At 43.9% G+C, this 22,481-nt stretch overlaps 1 protein-coding gene across 1 annotated transcript in view; it reads right to left on the reverse strand.

Moving 5' to 3' along the window:
• KIAA1217 (KIAA1217 ortholog) overlaps nucleotides 1-22,481 on the reverse strand; it is a 295,639-nt gene that overhangs the window by 178,935 nt on the left and 94,223 nt on the right.

Here is a 22,481-nt window from a genome sequence, read left to right on the forward strand (position 1 = left end):
TGCTATGCAGTTCTCTGTACTGAAATAGCGAGGGGGAATGAATGGTAGATCTCTTTCTTCCTTAAGCTTTAAAATCTTTTAAGACGTTAAAAAAATCATCGTAACACTCCAGTACTTTTTAATGGGACTTTAATGAGGCTTCCTTTGGTGATCGCAAATGATAAAATTATTTTTGTACAATAGAGTTTGAGTACTTAATCTTTTTCCAGTGTGTTTTCAAAATGTTCCGAAACTTCTGTGAAATAAGAAGAAAAAAGCACTTCTCTTTCCTTTGCTCCCTGCCCCCCCCCCCCCCCCCCGGTTTTCAGACTATAGCCATGGTTTTAAATTTCATGGATCTCGCTTGGATTTTATGCCTCTCCGAGACAGCAGACTGGAAAATATAGTGTCACTTTTTCAATAAACCATTCTTTTGAGAAATGAAATAAAAGCAAGTCTATGCAATGGGGGGGAGGGAGAGAGAATAACTGGATGCTTGCGGGGGGGGGGGGAGTCAGATAACTCTTACAACTTTAAAATCTACTTTTGAGGCCTGACTATTACTGGTGGCTTTGTGGAACGAACACAGGCATAGCATGGATCTCACAGCTAACTTATCTGCAGGTAACCGAATAATACAAACCCCCCTCAGGGCCCAAAAGAAAAATGCAGGTTGAAGGTATGTTATCTAATACCTAATAGGGGAGGGGGAGGGAAATAGGCTAGTGGAGAGCAAAATGAGAAACATAACCACTAAAAATGCTTTCCAAGTCTATCTGTAACTTTACATGCTATTAACAGACAGTCATGGCTCTCCCAAAAATTAATAATTATTTTTTGCACTCTGATCTTGAGCAAGCTGACTCAAGACTTCGATGGGGAATAAATGTGCATGGGACTGCAGGCATTGGTGTTAAAATGCAAATCCAAATGAGCTCAATTAGATTTAAGCAAACTAATTAAGCATCCAACTGTTGTTTTGCTGCACTATCCTACCCATGGGTTCCCCAACCCCAAAATTAAGTGCCATTGGCTTCAATGGGATATTCTTTCACATAAGTCCTATTCATAGGCTTCTCTTTGGCATTTATTCATTAGAATTTATATCCCACCTTTCCCCCCAGAGCTCAAGGTGGTGCACATGGTTCTCCCAGCTCCCATGTCATCTTCACAACAACCCTGCAAGGGAAGTTAGGCTGAGAGACGGCGACCGGTTCAAGGTAACCCAGCAAGCTTCATGGCTGAGTTACAGAGATGGACACTGCTGGTTGGCTAATGCGAGAGCAGGATGCTGGGCCAGTTGAGGCTTTGGTCTGATCCAGAAGGGCTCTTCTTATGTTCTTGTAAGTATGCTTAGGATGGGAATCATGCAGCCTGATTCTCCGCATACTTCGAAGCAAGTCTCACTCCCATCTGAATGCACATCAAATAGCTTAAAAGCTACATCCACCACCAACAACAACAACATTTGCATAGTACTTTCAATATGCCACGCAATCTTTACAACAACCCATTAAGATAAGTTGGTACTATCATTCCCTATATTGTAGGTGCAGGGGCTGAAGCTGAGAGTGTGTGTGTCTTGCCTAAAGGCTACCTAATGAGTTCAAGGCAGAGGAGAGATTAGCAACAGAGACTGTCTGATTTATCTCCCAGGCTCTTACAGGTGACACCAGCACTTCTTTCAAATGATTCGCCTGCACATCCTACTATTATAGAAGCTGTTTTCTCTTTATGAACACCACTTCCATAATGTCCCCCTGTGAAATATTTTGCTTTGCTTTTGCCATATTTGGCAGTTTTAGCACACTCCTTGACTTCTCCAGCCAATATTTACATCAGTCAACAAATCTACAGGGCAGCTTCCCGCACTAGCAGCAGAGAACTTGTAGAGTTCAACTGTGTCAGTTATTCCTTCACATCCCATAATGCTGCTGCTTTTGACCTCAAAGCACATTATTTCACTGTGGGCACCTCCCCCCCCCCCACGCCAATATAAACCATCTTGGGCTCCACACTCAGCAAAGGAGTCCTTGGTAGTGGAAGAGTCCCTGCTGGAGGCTGCCTGGTAGATGCTGACCTATGGCATGGTCTTCTTAGTGGCAGATCCCAGGTCTGCAGAATGCCCACCCCAGTGAAATGTGCCTGTCTCCTTCATTAACACTCAGAATTTTTTTTAAAGCATTCCTGTTCAATCAGAGACTTAGTGGCTGGAAGATACTGGTCCTGCCAACCTGGAAATAATAATAATAGTAATAATAATAATAAATTATTTATACCCCGCACATCTGGCTGGGTTTCCCCAGCCACTCTGGGCGGTTTCCAACAAAACACTAAAATACAATAACCTATTAAACATTAAAAGCTTCCCTAAACAAGGCTGCCTTCAAATGTCTTCTAAAAGTTTGGCAGTTGTTTTTCTCTTTGACATCTGGTGGGAGAGCGTTCCACAGGGCGGGTGCCACTACCGAGAAGGCTGGTTCCCTGTAACTTGGCTTTTCACAGCGAGGGAACCGCCAGAGGGCCCTCAGCCCTGGACCTCAGGAAATCATTAGCTGTGACGATGTGTGCCTTTTCATACATTCTTTCTTTCTTATTTAATTAATTAATTAATTAATTAATTAATTAATTAATTAATTGTTTTGCTGCTTTGTTGTTTGCTACCTGGGGCTCCTTTGGGAGGAAGGACTCAACAGAAATATAATAAAGAAACAGACCCATGACAATAATTAAGATGCCAGCTCCCCCTTTGTCCTGCCGGCCTCCAGCAACCTTCCACACTGCTCTGGAGAATTCCCCAATCCACTGGAGGAGAGTTTTAGGAGCCTCAGAGGGCTATGGAGGGCTCCCCTCCTTTTCTGCTAGCAAAGGAGTCCACTGGGTCAAAAGTGCTTCTGGGAATAGAGGGGTACCAATGAATTCAACCCTAGGTGTTTTATTTCTCCATCGGCTCAAAGACGAGATTCAAGGGCAGAGAGATTTGGATCTGCTAAACACTTTAAAAGCCAGTCAGCATTCCTGAGCACTTTATATTAAATTGTTATATAGTTAGGGGGGTTTAGAGTACAGCCGCTGCCACACATGCTGAGGGGCTGTTGGAGGATGAAATATTTTCCATGTGTAACATAATTACAAAAACATCCAATCTCAATAATTTGAGGACAATCCTGTCTGAAAAGTCAAGGGGGGGGGGATTCTACCATAGCATGCTGCTAAGATAAGAGTCCCAGGCTGCAGTGCTCCTGGAGGCTGCCAAGCTCCATGCTAGATCACCAAAGAAAAAAAGCTTAAAGTTCATGCTTTAATGTGGTGCATCTTAAATGTGGGGATATTTTTCTTCTTTGTCTGCTGAGCTTACGGTGACAAATCAAAAGGCTTGTTGGCTCGCTGGCACTGCAGTCATTCAAGAATCTAGTTCACCTTTCCTCATTTTAAGCCAACGGCATGTTATGTCAACAAGTTCATTATGGAAACTTCCTGGGGGTCCCAGGGGTTGGGAACCTCCAGATTGTGGGCCTAGTTATGCAGCACCCTCTAATTTGGCCCTTGAAGTCATTTCCTCCAAACCACATCCACTTGCCCCATCCCTGACGTCAGGTAAAAAGCATGATTGTTACCATTTTGAAGTCCGTTTGCAAGCGGTTTGAGCTGAAAGTGCCTGAAATGGACTTAGAAAGTGAGTCTCTTTTAAGCTGCCGCCTGATGTCACAATGGTGTGTGCCCTGTCCGCCCTTCAACGTTGGCCCACGCAAGATGGGGAAAGGAAGGATCCAGCTGACTAGCTGTATCCAATTCTCCACTCCTGATCTAAAGTGTCACATTGAATGCTCACACTGACAGCTAATTCTGTGGCTTTTGTCTGCGCAGCAACTCAGAAACACCTAATCAAAATCTACAAAGGCTGCTTCAGACTTGACCTTTCCTCTGCACAGTTAATGTCTCTATACAGGGGAGAAATCCCTTTGGATTTTCCTTTCCTTGGCCTGGTTAGGCATCTCCTTAATCATCTGACTCAGGTGAAGCTGTGATGAATCAATGCCTGGTGACATTAATGCACTGGTGGGCCCCTGGGCCTAATGAGTGCTGCCATAGGTCCCAGTGTGGCCTGTTCCCACAAACCATGTCCACCAGCCCCACACCCAATACCATACGCATTGAAATATACTCGGAGTCCTGTAGTGATTTCATGCTCTTTATTGCAGCTTGTAAAACAGTGATTGAATTGCTCCCCAAACCTCAGGCTTTTATATACAGTCATACCTCGGGTTACAGACGCTTCAGGTTGCGTTTTTTCAGGTTACGGACCGCCGAAACCCGGAAGTACCAGAATGGGTTACTTCCGGGTTTCAGCGGTCATGCATGCGCAGAAGCACCGAATCGCTTCCCGCACGGATCACGTTCGCAACCCGAGCGTCCACTGTACATTATTTACACAATGAGTCCCATCTGATTGGCTGATTCTGCTTCCCTCCTGGAGCCTGATTGGTCTTTTCCTGCAGGCCAATCAGTTGTTGCATTCTACGATCCTACCAGCCTAATAGGCTGATTAACTTCTTCCTGGAGCCTGATTGGTCTTCTCCTGCAAGCCAATCAGTTGCTGCATTCTAGGATCCAAGGTTAGTACATAACACGCATGCAGTGCTATTTTTCTAGAAAAAGAGGCGCCGGAACTCACCATTGTTCTCTTAGAATAGCAACGGCGCCCACCTGAGAGGTGCTGGAACTGAGTATCCCGCTGTAAAAAAAGCCCTGCATGCATGACAGATGTCCACCCAACCTCTGCTTAAAAACCTCCTAGGAAAGAGAGTCCACTACCTCTCATGGGAGTCTCTTGCACTGTCAAACAGTCAGAACATTATACCTGATGTTTAGTCAGGCCAGGATCAGTGTTCTATGCTCAAACCATCTTGCCCTGGTGAGCAACCTTGCCACCAAATTCTGTGCCAGCTGAAAAGTTTCTGAACCATCTTCAGAGGCAGCTCCACATATAGCACATTGCAGCAATCTAACCTAGAGCTTCTCAGAGGCAGCAGAAGTTAGGCTATCCCTTTCCAGACTGGGGCGCAGCTGGACCACCAGCTGAAGTTGATGGAAGGCACTTGGTGCCACCAAGTAGGAATTTCATATACAGTACAGCTTCCAAGACTATAGATGCTCCCTGTTATTACGCCGCAGCCTATTTGACATTCCACTGCACCAAGTTTAGTTCGTTCCCAGGCTCAGGAATGTTTGGATTTAAGCATGTTTGTTTACTACACATCCACGAAACGGAGCAGAAGTTGTGAAACTGCCTTTACGAAGCTTACAATGTGATCTCTTTATTTTGCTTTGAGCAGTTGGAAACTCTTTCCATCCCACACATAAAAATAACAGTTGTTCTCTCAGAAAATGTAAAAACAACAGTAAGCAATCAATCAAGCTGAATCTACTTGGCTAAGAATGGCAGTGGGAATGCGAGGACTTCCCACAATATGTGCCTAAATATTCCACGATTGGAGCTCTGGAAAGTGTTGCATTATATACATGAAACTCCTCGCTTTGTTACTGAAGATATTCAGTGAAGAGTCAGCTATAGATACTGCAAATAAGTCTGCACAGAACAGAAGCAGAGAACTGGCCCTGGCCCTGTGGGACTGCCCTGCCCACCTACCATAATATCTTTATTTAAACAATTTATTTACCGCTTTACAACAGTCTCTAAGCAGTTTACAGTTCAAAAAGTAATAGAACTTTTATTAAAATGCCTGCTAGGGTGACAAAATATTCAGTAGGCACAGGAAATTCAGTAGGGAGGGGACCTGCCTGAGCTCAACTGGAAAGGAGTTCCATAAAATTATTCTCTCTTTTATTTGTGTCCCTGCCCTAAGCACGTACTTAATCTGTCTACTGGGTAACCCAGCATTGAGCATTTGGATAAAATCAAAGCACTGTGGCAAAAGGAACCAAACTATGCAGGCAATGATGACCAGGAGCACTTCCAAAGCGCTGTGCCTTTTTGCAAGTGCCGGCAACCTGTTTTTGGTACGGAGCCACGCCTTCTCCTGCCCCACGCTTGATATCATGTATGATGCAAAGGCGTGGGGCAGGTGGGTGTGGCTTGCTCAAAACAGCCTCCTGGGCCAAATGGCACCCAATGAGGCCCACAGACCAGAGGTTCCCAATTGCTGGTATATAGTCCAAATCAAATATGTTAGGCTGACTTGAGGGATTATAAATGATCTGACTTACTATCTCTACTGGAAACACGAGGGAGAAGGGACAGGTATATAAGGGGCATATTTCGCACTCACAGTGGGTCTGCAGAATTGGCAGTCACCAGTGTGTGTCACTGTCACCTAGCTTTGCCCAAAGCAGGAAATTGCAAGGAGGCCAGTCGCAACAAGGAGAGCTCTTTACACCAATAGGCCAGAGGAAATTAATTTATTATATTTATATATCACATCACACAGCCAGAGTCACCAATGTCACCCATTGTAAAGGCACCTGGGTTAGTCTTGACCACAGCTCTGGTCAACTATTAGAGCAGCCTCCATCCCCCCCCTTTTTTTTACCCAGGACGCACCTTTAACCCAAACATGAATTTTGGGAGACCATTTCTTATTTGTTTTAGCCATATATTTTCATGGTGGCAGAGTGGCTGCTGCAACCCACCACAGATCTGGTTGTGACCTGGGAGTTAGCCCCCTGACCCACCACAGCGGAAGACCAACGTGCCAGAGTTTGCTCAGTTTTGCTACTCCTTCGGGAGCCTAGCCCAAATTTGCCTTACTAATTGCATTTTAGGGGACGCGGGTGGCGCTGTGGGTAAAAGCCTCAGTGCCTAGGGCTTGCCGATCGAAAGGTCGGCGGTTCGAATCCCCGCGGCGGGGTGCGCTCCCGTTGTTCGGTCCCAGCGCCTGCCAACCTAGCAGTTCGAAAGCACCCCCAGGTGCAAGTAGATAAATAGGGACCGCTTACTAGTGGGAAGGTAAACGGGGTTTCCGTGTGCGGCTCTGGCTCGCCAGAGCAGCGATGTCACGCTGGCCACGTGACCCGGAAGTGTGTGCGGACAGCGCTGGCCCCCGGCCTCTTGAGTGAGATGGGCGCACAACCCCAGAGTCTGGCAAGACTGGCCCGTATGGGCAGGGGTACCTTTACCTTTTACCTTTAATTGCATTTTATTATTTGTATTGGTGCTCCATCACTTTTAGGCTACCAGTGACAGAAAGTGGTACACAAAAGCTGTAATATAAATGAATGAATAAACAAACCATTTCTGGTCTGTCTTCTCTGTCAAGTCATCAGGGCTTAGCTCTCATAATAACAAGTCACAAACACACACAAACACACACACACACTTTCTACAAACACTTCAGATTCAAATTAGGAATATCTTGCTGCCCAATCCAAAATGTTTGTTCTTATAAAGCATGTAGTTTGCACCACATCCAAGACAAAACAGAGTGAAACTGGTATGCAGGACACCAAATCTGCCCTGACATGAAAGCTGTGTCCATAATTTCTGGCTGCATTCCAAGACACACTCATGTGTTTCCCATGGAATAGCACTCAACTCTGAGCGGTTTGCTGAGTCTCAAAACTTGAGCTCAAAAATGAAATCCTCACTTGAACTAAATGAGGAGGAAGCTTACTCTTCATGCATTGTTGGAGAACATAATATTAGAAGGGTGGCCTCCCTTCACTGTGGGGGATAACACCCTCCCTTTTCATAGATTGCTTTGTGTTTCGTATAATGTTTGCATCAAAACCAAAAAGAAAAAAACCCAACCTCTGAACCCTTATGCTCTTCGCTTTCCTTCTGCAAGAAAAGTATTTCCCAAGAGAAAGTCAGATGTAAGAAACAGACAAAACACAGTCAGCCGCAGCATAATATATAAAGTATCTGCTCCATATAATCTGTCATGAAGATATAAAAAGCAGCAATGAGGGACAGGCTGACTGCAACTCCATCTACGCATGATTCTGTTACTCACCCTTCATCTGTCTGCTGTCTCTCGGACAAGCCAGGAGCGGCTCAGGTTTCTGGCTCTCAGCTTCCTCCATTGTCCCTGCCTACTTTCAAAACTGCACAAGCTTTTGATTCAAAAGCCAAAAAACATGCAGCTTAGAAAACTACCAAGGGGGAAAAAACCCCAGCAGCCTCCCCCCACCCCCAGTAAAGGAAAATCTATCCTCCTCCTTGACAGTACAAAGTTCCTTTCAAAAGCGAACTACATTCCAGGAGGGCAGGGAGAGCCTGCGTGAAACACTCAGAAAGTTTTCAGCAGACTAGTGGGCAGTACTTTCAAAAGCGGCTGTCGGCTTCAGCGGCTGTTGCCGAAATAGCCCCCTGAGCTTCTCTCTCTCTCTCTCTCTCTCTCTCTCTCTGTGAGGCCCCCAACAGGTGATGGGTTTGCCTGAGGGTGAGATTCTAACCTAGTTCTTTTCCACCCAATGCCATGAAGCTGCTCTTCCACCAGGCAGCGTTACTGATAGTGATTACAAGCCCTGGGAGGACAGTAATTCTAGCCTACAGAAATCCTGAGTTCTGAGTCAAAGCTCTTTCCGGACAATATCTGTATGCAAATAAGTAGCTCAGGTTTCTCAGCCACGTTTATTTAATTATTTGATTAAAAGGCTTTTGGACCTTTTTTTAAAGAAAAAAAGGCAAAATCACCTCTCAAAGCTGTTTACAACCATGCATGAATACAAGCCTTTAAAATCCAACAGTAAAACCAGTAAAAATAAATAATAATAATAATAATAATAATAATAATAGCTAAGTCCTTCCCAGGAACATACAAGATAGCATGCCAGCAAAATAACCCATCTACGGTAACTCTAAAGAACAGTATCTGATAACCTGCATTAGCCCCACAAAGGTGACGATGAAAATATGGGTCTTTAAAGGCCCATTTAAAGCTGGCAAAGGAAAAAGGCTCACTTGGCTTTACTTGGAATTGGAATGCATAATTGTGGGGCCACCACTGAAAAGGCCCATTGATCTAATGGCTTTTAAAGGTAGACATTTTAACAGGGTCTCTGAAGTGAGTTCAGACAGTTCTTACGGCAAGGTTGAGAAAACATTGACCCTCAAAATGTCGTTAGACTACAGCTCTCATCATCCCTACCCACTGGCTGTGCTAGCTGGGGCCCAACAACACCTGGAGCCCCATATCACTGGTGGCTTTAAGTCATAACCAGCACTCTGAATTGCTCCCACTTTGCTCCTCTCTGGCAGAAGAAGCCAGAAAAAGTAGGAAGGGGATAAATTAGCATTACAACTGAACTCAGGATCATTGCTTGTTTCACCCTAACAAACCATGTTCAGCAAGCCAACAGCAAAACATGGTTTAAGGGTAGCTAGCAATTGTGGTTTGCTGGGTAAAACAAAGCATGAGCCATTGTTTAGATATAAAGAAAACCTATCCCTTTCCTGGTTTATTCACAGTATCTGTTTTTGCCAGGGGAAGCACAAAGCAGGAGCTATGGCTTACTGGGTCCTCACAAACGGGTTGATGCCCAGAGATAAACTCATACTCACTTTGCTCTTTCCTGGCCTTTTAGCACAGTGCAGCAGAGCAGCTAAATTTAGGGTGTTGTCAGAAACCAGGATCGTGGTTGAGATCACTTCTTCTTTCACCGTGATCTCATGGTTTGTCTTATGGTTACAGGTCATGGTTAAGGAGGACTGGCCTTAACTGCAGTTCCCAGCTGGAATGGCACACTAAGCTAAATCTTGGCTTTGCTGCTGCACTGTGCACTCCCAGTAATCCATAAAATGGTTTACTATGACATGAAAATGAGGCTAATATGGCTTATTAAGTCAAGAACTTTGGCTTATTGATTTGTGCAAATCCCACCTTACTTTTAGGGTTGCTTGCCACATGACTAGTTAAGAAACGCTCTGTCCTTCCCCTATGCATTTAACAGCAGCTTGCTATACAGAAAATCTACTGGTGAAAATGCCCATTGCATGGAGACAACTAATAAGCATTACTGTCCACTAATCAGGTCACACTGCAGTAAGAGAGACACAGAAACAGGAGCCGATAAAAATGTTGGCAACTCTACTACAGTTGAGTAAATCAGACTTGCAGGATGAAATGTGTAGATTTGCTGGGAAATGGAAGTTTCGCCCCAAATGTCAAGAAAATGGACAAGAACTGGGTTGACTGGTATGTTGAACCAAAGGTGAGACTGTCCTGGAAGGCCTGCAAACGCCATCTTGGTACTTAAGGTAACCTCAAGACTAATTGGTGGTTGCTGCAAGGATGAGCTCAATAAGTTTATTCACACTTGCTTTGATGTATGCTAATTGGCTTGCTTTAATGTTGGTTGTGCTTATCTGTAGGCTTGGGAAACTTGGTTCTTGGCCTAGGGAGTTAGCCATGAGACTTGGATGCCTGCCTCCTGTGCCTTCATCGGCAGGTGGACTGACAGGAGGTTCTTGCCAAACTGACATATGCTGTCTTTTGTATACATAATGAATGAATGCTTTCCTGGCGAAGACGACCTCTCATTGCTGCAGTGTCTGACCTGCGTCTGTAACAGCAGTGAGGTTTTCACAGGCTGTGTTGTACGTTTGCCCCTTTCTTTAGCAAAGCACTAGGAACTGGCCATTCTGGCATTTTAGACATCCTTCTTTGGTATCCATGCATCAAACCACTCGCACAGGCCTACTCAAAGGTACATTGGCACCTGTTGAGCAGAAAGTATTGCAAAGCTGCTCAGGAGACAGGGGCGGAGGAAACGGGGTGAGGACTGCCCCAGGTGTCAACACTGAGGGGAGGTGACAAAATGCCGGACAGCACTCACCACGGGGCGTGCAGCACGCCTGAGCCACATGTCTCTCCTGGGAGAGACGCGGTGGCTTGGGTGCACGCAGGCTCTGTGCTGCCCAAACGGTCTGCCCACTGCCTGCCCCCCAGCTATAGGGCGGCTTAGTGCAAGGAGGCAGGCAGACTCTGGAGGCCCCGCAGTGTGCCCCGCCCCTATGGGAGGTTCACCTGCCCTCGCCCCACCCCTGGGTGTGCTGCCCCAGACACCTAAGCAGCTTCCTCCACTGCTATGAGGAGAGAGTTCTTGGTTGTTGTACAGCACTTCTATAAATATTAACCTTCCCCAGAATCATGTTCCATTATACAGTGGTACCTCGGGTTATATATGCTTCAGGTTCCATACGCTTCAGGTTACAGACTCCGCTAACTCAGAAATAGCGCTTCAGGCTAAGAACTTTGCTTCAGGATGAGAACAGAAATCGTGCTCCAGTGGCACGGCAGCAGCAGGAGGCCCCATTAGCTAAAGTGGTGCTTCAGGTTAAGAACAGTTTCAGGTTAAGAACTGACCTCCGGAACAAATTAAGTACTTAACCTGAGGTACCACTGTATTTTAAGAAAGCCTTACCCAACCAATGACTCGGTGATGGGAGCTGGAGTCCAAACACATCTGGAGGGGCATGGGTTGGAGAAGGGTCTTTTATGATGGACACTTTCAAAGTCAAACATATTATGTAACTCTTCCAAGAGCCCATTTGTCTGTGGAATATTATCACCTGTTCAAACCGATAAGCAGTAGAAAACACCGGATGCCCATTTCTAAGTTACGTGGGTACATTTTGCACAGCTGTGCCCCACAAAGACCTTTTACAGGTGCTTCCACCCACCACTTCAAAACCAACGCCAGAAGGAAGAGTATCTCTTGGAACCTCTCCTTGTTTGTGCGTTCTTAAGGAATGGGAGCCTCGTGCAGGGGAAGCATCTGGCAAATCCCAAGCAGAATTAAATTAAGATTCATAATTGCAGCCTTTGTGAAATCTATAAAAGAAGACGCTAAAAAGCATGTCAAGCAATAAGCTTGGAGAAAATTAGCTAGGCTGAGATAGAATTGGAAACTAAAATAGACAAAAATAGATAAATGAGTGCACTCCTGCTACAATCTTGGCAGGCTTGCCGGATCATAAACAGGAGAAAGGAAGAGTTTTGGTGACAGAGCAATTCTATGCATCTCCACTGAGGAGCTAAGTTGCCTGTCCAGTGGAGCTGACTCCCAGGTAAATGTACATGGAACTGCAATGAGGGGAAGGGGGTCTGGGGCAATCCAGAATTGCAGCGAAAAAAATGTTAACTGAATAGTATCTGAGCAACTTGGCACAGTAGTACTGCTGCCCTCCTCTACTTTTCAAGCTTGAAAGGGGTCTTTGACTTCCACCTGTTCTGAAGCCATAGTGTTGGGAAAGTTCTCAGCTCAGCTCAGAAGCGGCTCAGCAATGATGAGTACCATCAGAGAATGTCCATTCAAAAGACTGGCTTTTTCCAAAAAATATTTTATTTGTTTGTACATTTTAGCACATGAACACTTCTTTTCTGGGATGTGAAACACTTTCTCACATTGCTGCTTGAGAACTATGGAGTGTGGATGGGAGGGACGGGACACACACCATCAAATGCTCCCTACTCTTCCTGGTATGTTGTGTGTGGTGATCGGCTGCTGTTCCATGTTTACTAAGAATAAAAAGTCCATTTCATCAATCGACCACAGTTTCATCAGGAGTTAAGAGGTTAAAGTAATCAACTTCTGAACACCCGCCAACAGGAACTGCAGGCTTTGAGCACCTAGCCTGATTAATTCAGACCACACAGGCACAATATTGGCACATAAACTTGTAATAATCTCAATTTTCATTCCAAACAAGAGGAAGAATTTCAGGGTTAGGGAGCTCTGCTGAGAATACTCCTGGGCATGATGGGCTGGTAAGCTCTTATTCAAAGCTAGTGGGAATGCGTGTGGGGGCAAACCGCTATAGTTCTACGAAAGCAGAGAAGCAGAAGGCACCTGGCAGGAGTCCAGATTGAACAATGGCAAAGTACAGCTGGAAAAGGATGAGCTAAAGCAGCAACAACAAAAAGTGTTACAATTGTAGGTAGTTGACTTGAGTTGCCAAATAGTAAAGCTTTGGAATCATCCTTTCCTGCTAGAAGAAGGTAGAAGAATTATGGAGGGTCACCACACACATTACGTAGCAGCAAACCATTTCTTTGTTCTTTGCTACTAAGTGTACGCTTGAGCAGAGTGCTTTAACCAATCCTGAGACATATGATGCCCGTATGGAAGACACACCATGTTTTTGGCCACATTCACACGCAGCACTACTCCAAACTGTGGCTTAGCATGAATGTGCAAACCTGCTGGCTCCTGGGGAGAACGCAGGGAGGTTTGTTCTTGGCTACAGATTATAGCTAAGGAGGAGAGAGCTTAAATATTAAGCCCAATTTGGGACGACATGCTAAGCCAAACCTTGGCTTTGCTGTTGTGCCATAATGAGCTAAAAAGACCAAGGAGAATGAAGTGAGAGTGAGCTCCTATCGGGGAGCCGGAATGTTTGCATGGTCCTAATAAGTCATACTTTGGCTTACCATTATATGCAAACCATGCCTATGTTACATTCATATTCCACTTAATGCAGCTAAAATACCTAATATACGAAGAGAAGCCCCATGATATCAAAGACAAGGTGCAGGAGCAAGATAAGTTTCGTTGCATAACACTTTGATTTAATTTCCAGAGAAGCAGCCAGGCTAGTCTGTTGCAGCAAAACAAAGGGAGAGATTTGTGGCACCTTAAAAAACCAGCAAATTTATTATGGTATAAGTCAGTGTTGGTGACCCTGTGACCCTCCAAATGCTGTTGGACTACAACTCCCATCATCCCTGATCATTGGCCATGCTTGCTAGGGTGGACTAGGGTTTCAGCCCAACAACATCTGGAGGGCCACAGGTTCCCTACCCTTGGTATATGTTTTCAGAGTCTACTTCATCAGATGCATGAAATGTTATTCATGACAGCTTGCCTTATGCCATAATAAATGTTGTTAGCTTTTAAGGTTCCACAAAACACTCCTGATTCTTTTTAACCTTCACTTAAAGAATCCTAAAGAATAAGTAAAATATTTGGCCTCTTTTCCTTTTTTTTTTTTTTTTGGCATAGCCCACACTCTGAAATCAAAGGTAAATGGAACAAGTCAACAAGAGCAAGAAAGAAATACCGGCCCTACCATTAGGCAGAGTGAAGCAGCCATCTTAGGTGGCAGCTGCTAGGATGATGTGGAGAGCAGTGCCCTATGGCATGCCCTGAGCCAGCCTGCTTTCTCCCTCAGGTGTGGTGGGAGGGCATTATCCTGTTTGCAAGTGCTGAAGTAATATTCAACTGCCAGTCAAGTCAGCCTAAAGGGGCATGTGTGTGTCATCTTGTCCTTTGCCTCATGCATCTCTTGGGTTGGCCCTGGCAGCGATGAGAAAAATCTGCCCCTTCCCCAGATTTGGTGAAGCACCCTGAAGTCTAGTCTGCAGCAGGGATCCTCTGTGGTGATGGTGCATTGACAAGTGCTTTTCATGCTCTTTTGATTTTATGTGTAAGTGCCAAACCGAGAGAGAGGAGAGCTGGCATCTCAACAGGCAGTCCCTGAACTTCTGGCAATTTTTCACTTTGAGTTCTACTCCCATTGTCTGAATCCTGTGGTCTTGGAAGGACAAAATAATTTGCTCTCTTTCATTGAGCCGGCTTCTCTTATTCTCCTCGATGCCAGCAAGAGTCATCTGACTGAGTCATAAGAGATGTAAAATAATCCTGTTCTCCTCTCTCGCTTCCACCCCTCCATCTCTGGCCTCTCTTCAGCTTTCCAGAGATTGTCTCACAAGAAACACCTTCCTCCTTTGTTGCATGATGAGAGGCAGAGAGCACAATTTATTATTAAAAAAAAAAACTTTGGGAAGGAGAAAGCAAGAGAAAATATCTTATAATGTAGCTGACCTTTTGGACTAGAAGGGCACGGGGGGTTGATCCTGCTCCAATTATATTAAAATAACAGAAATTGAGATATAATAGTTAGTAGCACTTATTTCCTATATTTTAAAAATAATGTCCCGTGGCTTTTTTCCGGGGGTGGGGTGGGGGTGGAGCAAAGAGATGCACTTCCAGTGCTCCCATATTTCTCCCATGCATTTTCTCCCCTTCCAAAAGGTGTGTTGTGGTCATCTACCTGTTTCCTTCCAATGAACCCTTGACGCAAATACCTGTTATTTCCCATTCTTCATCCTTTCTTGTACGTGGTAAGTCTGGAATCCTTATCATGCAAATGTGTAATCATGACTCATCACATCATCAAGCAGTCCACTGCTGGACATCATGGCAACTGAGAACCCAGACAAAGAACCTTACTACACATCCAGGCCTTGCTATCAGCATTGGGTGAGGTGACATAGATGACCAGGCTACTCCTGGCTACTTCGGTTTATTTGGGTGCACCATCTGTGAGTGCAAATAAGCACTTTGAGTAGCTGGAACCAGCTGTGGGTAAGATGCTTCAGCAAAACAGAGATATTTAGGAGGAGGAATTTGCATCAGCTCCAATTTGCATTAATATAATCACCTGAGGGTCCTTCCATGTTTTACAGATTTGGGCTAATTTAAAGTAATATTTTAACACCAGAAGGAAGGTACCAGCCATCTTCTAAACAATAATCAGCCAAAGCTCAAAAGGTGCCAGAGATTTAGCTATATCTGACTCGGAGCATCTGCTTGTGTTTTCCTCTTTAACAGCTTCCCGTGTTCCTGTTTTGAAATCTGTCTTTCTCCAGTTGTGTAGGGCAAATAGGACAGTCTAACCCTAGGATGTGCATATATCAAGTGCATTTTAGATATCATAGAAATCAGCTCCTCGTTTATAGCAAAGACCTGAAAGTATTTTCACAGCATAGCATCTGAAACTGGGAACAGCTGCATTTCCACTGGCAGAATGCTACCCGCAGAGCTTTGGTGAAACAAAACAATTCCTAGGCATCACAGGCAAGTCTGCTGATGGGTTGGTTTTCATTTCTGACTCACTTCTAACACTTATGAACTCATGACAGCCCCGAGCCAGCAAAGCAATGGATTTCATCGTTATGTCTGATTGCTTAATTTAACCACTTACTTACTCGCTCACTCAGTCAGTCAGTCTCAAGATCTCATATATACAACCTGTTATGTGTACACATATTATAGATGACAAAATGACTGGCAGCAGTGACAACTGGACCTTTTTAGTTTTTTAAAAATAGGCTAGTAAGAGAGAGGGTGCTAGAGGTTTATAAAGTAAATACAGAGAAGCTTCTCTCCTTCTCTCACAACCTGGGGTTATCCAATTAAGTTGAAAGCTGGGAAAGGCAATATCAATGAAATGAAGTACAGTCGCACCTTGGTTCTCGAATTTAATCCGTTCCAGGAGTCCATTTGATTCTCGAAACGGTTCAAAAACCAAGGCGCGGCTTCCGGTTGGCTGCAGGAGCTTCCTGCAGCCAATCAGAAGCCGCGGAAGACATTCAGCTTCCAAAAAACATTCGCAAACCGGAACACTCACCTCTGGGTTTGCGACGTTCGGGAGCCGATTTGCCAACTAAGGTGTTCGACTACCAAGGTACGACTGTATTTCTTCACACATAATGAACAGTTGAACTATGGAATCAGCTTTCACAAGGTATGGTGAAGGCCAAGACCACATGCATATCTTTAAAGGGGAAATTAGACAAATTAATTATTATTTTAATTTATTACATTTTATATGCTGCCTTTCCTCAAGGTGATATACCGTACACAGTTTTCCGTTCCCCATTCCCCTGTGAAGTAAGTCACTGGCCCAAGGTCAGCCAGTGAACTTTGTGGCCGAATGGGGATTCAAACCCTGGTCTCCCAGCTCAGAGTCCAACACTCTATCCTTTACAATACAATGGATGGTGATGAGTAATGCTATTGATGACGAATAGCCATGATGCTGACATACGACCTCAAGTATTGGAGGCAGCAGGTCTCTACATACAAGTTGCTGGAGAGCAAATACTGTGGACGGCTGCTGCCTGTCCTGTTTGAGGACTTCCCATAGGCATCTGGTTGGCCATTATGGAAAAGAGGACATTGGACTAGTTAGGCCTTTGGTATTCTCCACTGGGGCTCTTCTTATATTAGCTGCTGCATTAGATGCAAATTCCAATGGTCAAAGTGCTCACATGTCATTAGTGTGGCACAGAATTTGCTTTATTGCTATTTTCAACAGGAAGTTTTGCTACTACCTGTTTATAAGGAAGGATGGGTGGATAAAATATTAAACTTTCTGGACTCCATCTCCCATCAACCTCAGTCAGCATGGCCACTAGTCAGGGATGATGGGAGTTGTAGTCCAGCAACATCTGGAGGAGCAGGTTCCCCATCCCAGATTTGAAGGATTGCTTACTTTGGTATGAGCATGCACAGTAATTTAGATCTTCTTTTGACTCAACCCACAGGGTGATGATCTTAACAGGCATCATTGCTTCTCAGATGGAAATAACAGCTCAATTTAGACATCTCATTTAACTACTGGATGGTGCGCTATTTGAACGGAGAACTCCTTGATGGTGACCAGCTGCCAAACCAGAATCTGAAACCATTGTTTGGTTTGCAAGCTATGGTTCATGCTAACAATGGTTAGGAATGATACCTGCACTGAGAAATCATAATTAGGGTAGTGTTTTCATCCCTGGGTGCTACCGCGCCACAGAAACATGTAGAACAAGCAATTCTGTCGGCATAATAGCTAAGGTTCTGAATGATGGTTTGTGCAAATTATGGTTTGGTGTGATATCTGAATTGAAACAGTAAGTAGAAAACACGTCTCAGATTTTTTTTCTGTTGAAAAAAATAACCTTATTTATGTTTGAAATTTGGCACAAGCTTTCCAAAAGGTTAGAGTGAGAGGTGAATGTGCACTTTCTGCCCTCTATGACATCAAAGCAGAAAAATGTCACCAGTGTATAAATTCTGGACTTTTGACTAATCAATTTTCAACACACATCATATAGTATTACTTCGTTTCTTCGGTTCCACTCAAAAGAATTGCGTGCAGAATTCCTTGAGAAAATGAAAGCAGAAAATACACAGGCACTTTGTCAGAAACAGCAGCTGATAAAAGCAATGCGACAGCAACTGTGATCTTGCAGCCAAGACTTGGCCTGTTTTGACATATCTTGGTATTCCTTTGTCTGATAGCTTAAAATAAATGGACAAGCACTGTGGTTGATCATCAGTCAAGAAGTGAAATAAGCCTGGGATTCCAGAGCAGAACACTTCATTTATGGGACCAAAAGAAAAAAAGCAATTCCTTGGGTTATTGTAATTAAATCTGTTATTATCAACATTAAAACCAAATGGGCTGTTCTAATTAGGCTATTTGCTAGTTTTGTTGTTTTTAAACCACCTTTAATGGTATCTACAATTAATGATCAAGTAGGGCAAGCATTTTGATAGGAACTATAAAGGTGGCAATTAATTAATGCAATTTTATTATCAATGGTGGTCGATACCTGATATAAATGAAGAAAAATAAAACAAGGCATCTTGGTATTACCACCCATGTTAAAACAGTTACTACAGTTAACACTAGAAAAATACCTTTATTAGCACTAACTAAAATGTTAAAAGCAGTGATGTTTTAGTTGGTCTAATACTTTTTCATTTTCCCCCCAATGCATCAGCATAGCTACCTGCAACTTATGTGCATTTTGGAGACTACTGCTAAATTGTCTCAGTGTTGTTAACATTGTTGATAAATGTGCCATGATTAGGCCATCCATAGTTTACACTGCAGTTTTCTGGACAACCAAGTCCTGGAATTATAAGAGCTAGGCTGTTTGTACACGGCTATACATCTAAAGCACACTTAAAAGCACATTTCCCCCTCAAAGGAATCATGGGAACTGTAATTCACCCCTCGCAGAACTACAATTCCCAGCTCCCTCAACAAACTCCAGTTCCCAGGATTCTTTTTTTGGGGGGGTTGCTTTAAATGTGTGGTGTATACACAGTCATACTCTCATTAATGTGCAGTTGACACATTTGGAATTAAGCGAAAGCAACCTAAATGCTCTTTAAATTGCACCAGGTAAATTTGATTGCCCAGCATCCTTAATATATGACAGAATATCTGAACCAGCAAGACATGTTTACATCAAACAGAAGGATAGTTTCTGTGACTGTGGAACTTACCGTCACAGGATGTGACAGTGGCCTGGCCTACACAGGCAGCAGCAGAATGAGATGCCAGACTCCTGAGATGTTAAACCGGAATGTCCCAATCCAGATTGCAGGTGGGGCGAGCACAAACATTTTTGAACACCCCTCATTTTTTTCCTTCTCACTCCCTGCAGCACATTATTCTGTTCCATTCACCTATTTGGTGTGCTAGATTTCTGCTTGCATTTAGTGCCGATCATGGGCCAGCAGGTGGCTGAGAACGTTTTACAATTACACGGGCCAAAGCTATGCTAAGTTTTGCTTTTGCCAGACATGAGCTTAATCATTGCACAGCGTAGGGATTTGGTGGGGGTGGGGAGTGACCTTTTGCTGCATAGCACATCCTCTTACTCTTGGCAACTAAAGAAAGCAGAAAGCTGAAGCCAATGAAAAAAAGCTCTTCCCAGGTGGGAAACAAGTATGGAGGAGGATGCTCAGGCTAGGACCTCCAGCATTTAACCATTGCTTCAACTATCGGCTAAGAAATATTGGATGCAGGAATGGAACTTCATTGTAAAATCCAACCAGTGGTGCAATTCTTTCCTACGGTATTCACATTTTGAAGCACTGGGCTGCCAATCTTTCTTCAGAGGCCCATGGGCAGATCTGCAAACTAGAGAGAAACTGTTGTGAGCAGAGTGTGTGCAGGCACTGTGATATGCTGGGGGAGGGAGTGCAGGTGTGTGCAAGTGAATGTGGCCCTGTCCACTTCTTGGACACGGCCACTGTTGATATGAGACCACCAGAAGTGTTTGCAACAAGACAATGGAGGCCTTGGGTATGCATTTATGCCATTGATTTAGATCAGGATCTCAGAATGCTCTAGGGCAGGCATGGCCAAACTTGGCCCTCCAGATGTTTTGGGACTACAGCTCCCATCATCCCTAGCTAACAGGACCAGTGGTCAGGGATAATGGGAATTGTAGTCCCAAAACATCTGGAGGGCCAAGTTTGGCCATGCCTGCTCTAGGGTCAGCAGTTCCAGGACTTACAGGAGGCAGAAAGGGGATTCTGGAAGGTAGCCCATAAGTCTGCATGTAGGGAACAGCCAAATAAACCTTGTTATCTACTAAGCATCGTCTGAGTCCAGGTTCTTCTTTCTAAGAGTTCCAGACCTCTGAGTACATCAATCACTTGGGTGAAGCAATCCAGAGGATACCATAGTGGAAATAAGTAACGACTATGGATTTTTAAGAGGAAAACACAGTTGCAGACTATGTCCTTCAAGTTAGTGAAGCAGTCAAATTCCTGTCTGGAAAGTCAAACTGGCTTCTGTTTGGGAAGCATTGTTTCTCATTCCTCAGCCTGCATGAACTCCACCTACTCAAAGAATACGGCATTGTTGACCTTCCACCCACTTGTAAACACACAGACTTCATGATTTCTCCCACACTCCATACCTTTTGGTAAACTTCCAAAAGAAAAAAAAAAGAAAAAAGAATGACTCTTTGATCCTTCCCACACTGTGCTGATGCCATAATTAAACTGTCTGATTAGGGAGAAAGCAACCACAGCTTACAATGGATGTACTCATATCCTGTTCAAATTCACATCGCCTCTTGCTTTTCAATCACAAACCTGTACCTGTTTTAACCAAACAGTCTTGGCTCTTAGGACAATGCTAGTCCTTGGAATTCACTCTGTTCTGCTCCTATCCAGTACTAACACGCAGACTCTGTCATCTCTACAGGGCTTTTATTGTGCAGGCTGCGTCACAATCCTTCTATACCCTTTACAGGAACACTGACAGCTAACGTGATAAGAAGCACGTTGTGGTGGTTAGTGTTAAGGCGATATATCATCAGCTAAACATCACAATATACTGGTATATCACAATGTCTTAAATAAGGATGGAGCTATGTAGAGGCATTGGCTGGCTTCGCGGTTTTCTCCACATTGTGATTTTCGCATAGCACACTCTCACACACATCATGATTCACAATATATTGCCAGGTCAAAAACAATGCAACTGATATAGACTTCAAACCGGTTTTGGACGATATATCAATATATCGCCCGGCCCTAGTTAGTGTGTCAAGCTGGAACTAGGGAGACACAGGTTCAAATTCCAATTCAGCTTGGAAACCAAATGGGTCAATCTTGGGTCAGTCACTATATCTCAACCTAACCTCCTTCATAGGACTGTTGAGTGGAATAAAATGGGGCAGGGGGCCTTAAGCTTCTTGGAAGAAAGGTGGGATACAAATAAAACCAAGAATAGTATTTGTGCTTTGCAGAGCTACAGGTTCCCTAACATAAAAATTATTTAAGGGCTGAAAGAAAGCCTCCTAGCTGTGTTCCATGTTACAAAGAAACAGGGATATAAGTCACTTGTCGTTTTGTAGTCTCTCCTTCTGCGTAATACCCAAATCATCTATATGGGTTGCCACTGAGCTCCCACGCATGGCCTTTGGAAGGAGTTACAATGCACATCTGCTTCCATCGGATGTAAAGTGTGTGCTCCATTAACAAGCAAGTGGAAAAGAAATATTGAACCCCCAGGCATTACTGTAGGGTGCAGAGGTTTAAATGGAAGTAGAAATGAAATGGTCAAGAAGTTTGAAAAATCAGACTCTGAAATCATTCCCTACCCTGCTATGGTTTAAATGCATTCAGAAGTGTTCATCTATTATACATGGTATTCTCCCTTTCACCCCATGTGTAACACAGAGAAGTGCCATAAAACTATTTAAATCCCATCATTCTATAGCACCTGAAGCAGAACATCCCACTGAGCAGGGGAAATGAAAGTATTTTTAGACTCCTCTCTATAAACAGTGAGGATACCCTGAATATAGATGTATCTATTTAACAGCACCTATTCCGCAAGTGCATGACACTACAGTAGGCACAAGCAATAAAACAGATACACCAATTTGTCTAGAGAAGATGCCCATTTCCCAGTGAAAGATTATATTATAGCTAAACCAAGATACAGAATGGTAGGTCTTGTTTCTTGATGAATTGTCGTTCATGAATTCAATCCTGGATAAATCCCATTCTGTAATGCTAGCAGACCCAAGGAGCTATAAAGTTACAAACCCCTGGCCATTACATACTAATTATCTTAGAGGATGCTTTTCAGACACTTCCCGTTCAAAACCCACAAAGTCAGAAGGACAATACAGTCCAGCTTTTTGTGGCCTACTTGCCGGTGTTTGATGAGTGCTGCACAACTACGGAAATGGAGGTATGATGTGACTCATCAATAGCACTTCTTAATCGTTGCATCGAGGGAAACCCAGATGCAATCCAACTAGAGAGTTGCAAAATTGTTTAGTAAATTAATTGCTGACTTCTCTGTAGAATTAATAATAATAATAATAATAATAATAATAATAATAATAATAATAATTTATTTATACCCCGCCCATCTGGCTGGGTTTCCCCAGCCACTCTGGGCAGCTTCCAACACAATATTAATAATAATATTAAAATACAGT

This window comes from Podarcis muralis, chromosome 12, assembly GCF_964188315.1.
Source record: "Podarcis muralis chromosome 12, rPodMur119.hap1.1, whole genome shotgun sequence".
Taxonomy (NCBI): Eukaryota; Metazoa; Chordata; class Lepidosauria; order Squamata; family Lacertidae; genus Podarcis; species Podarcis muralis.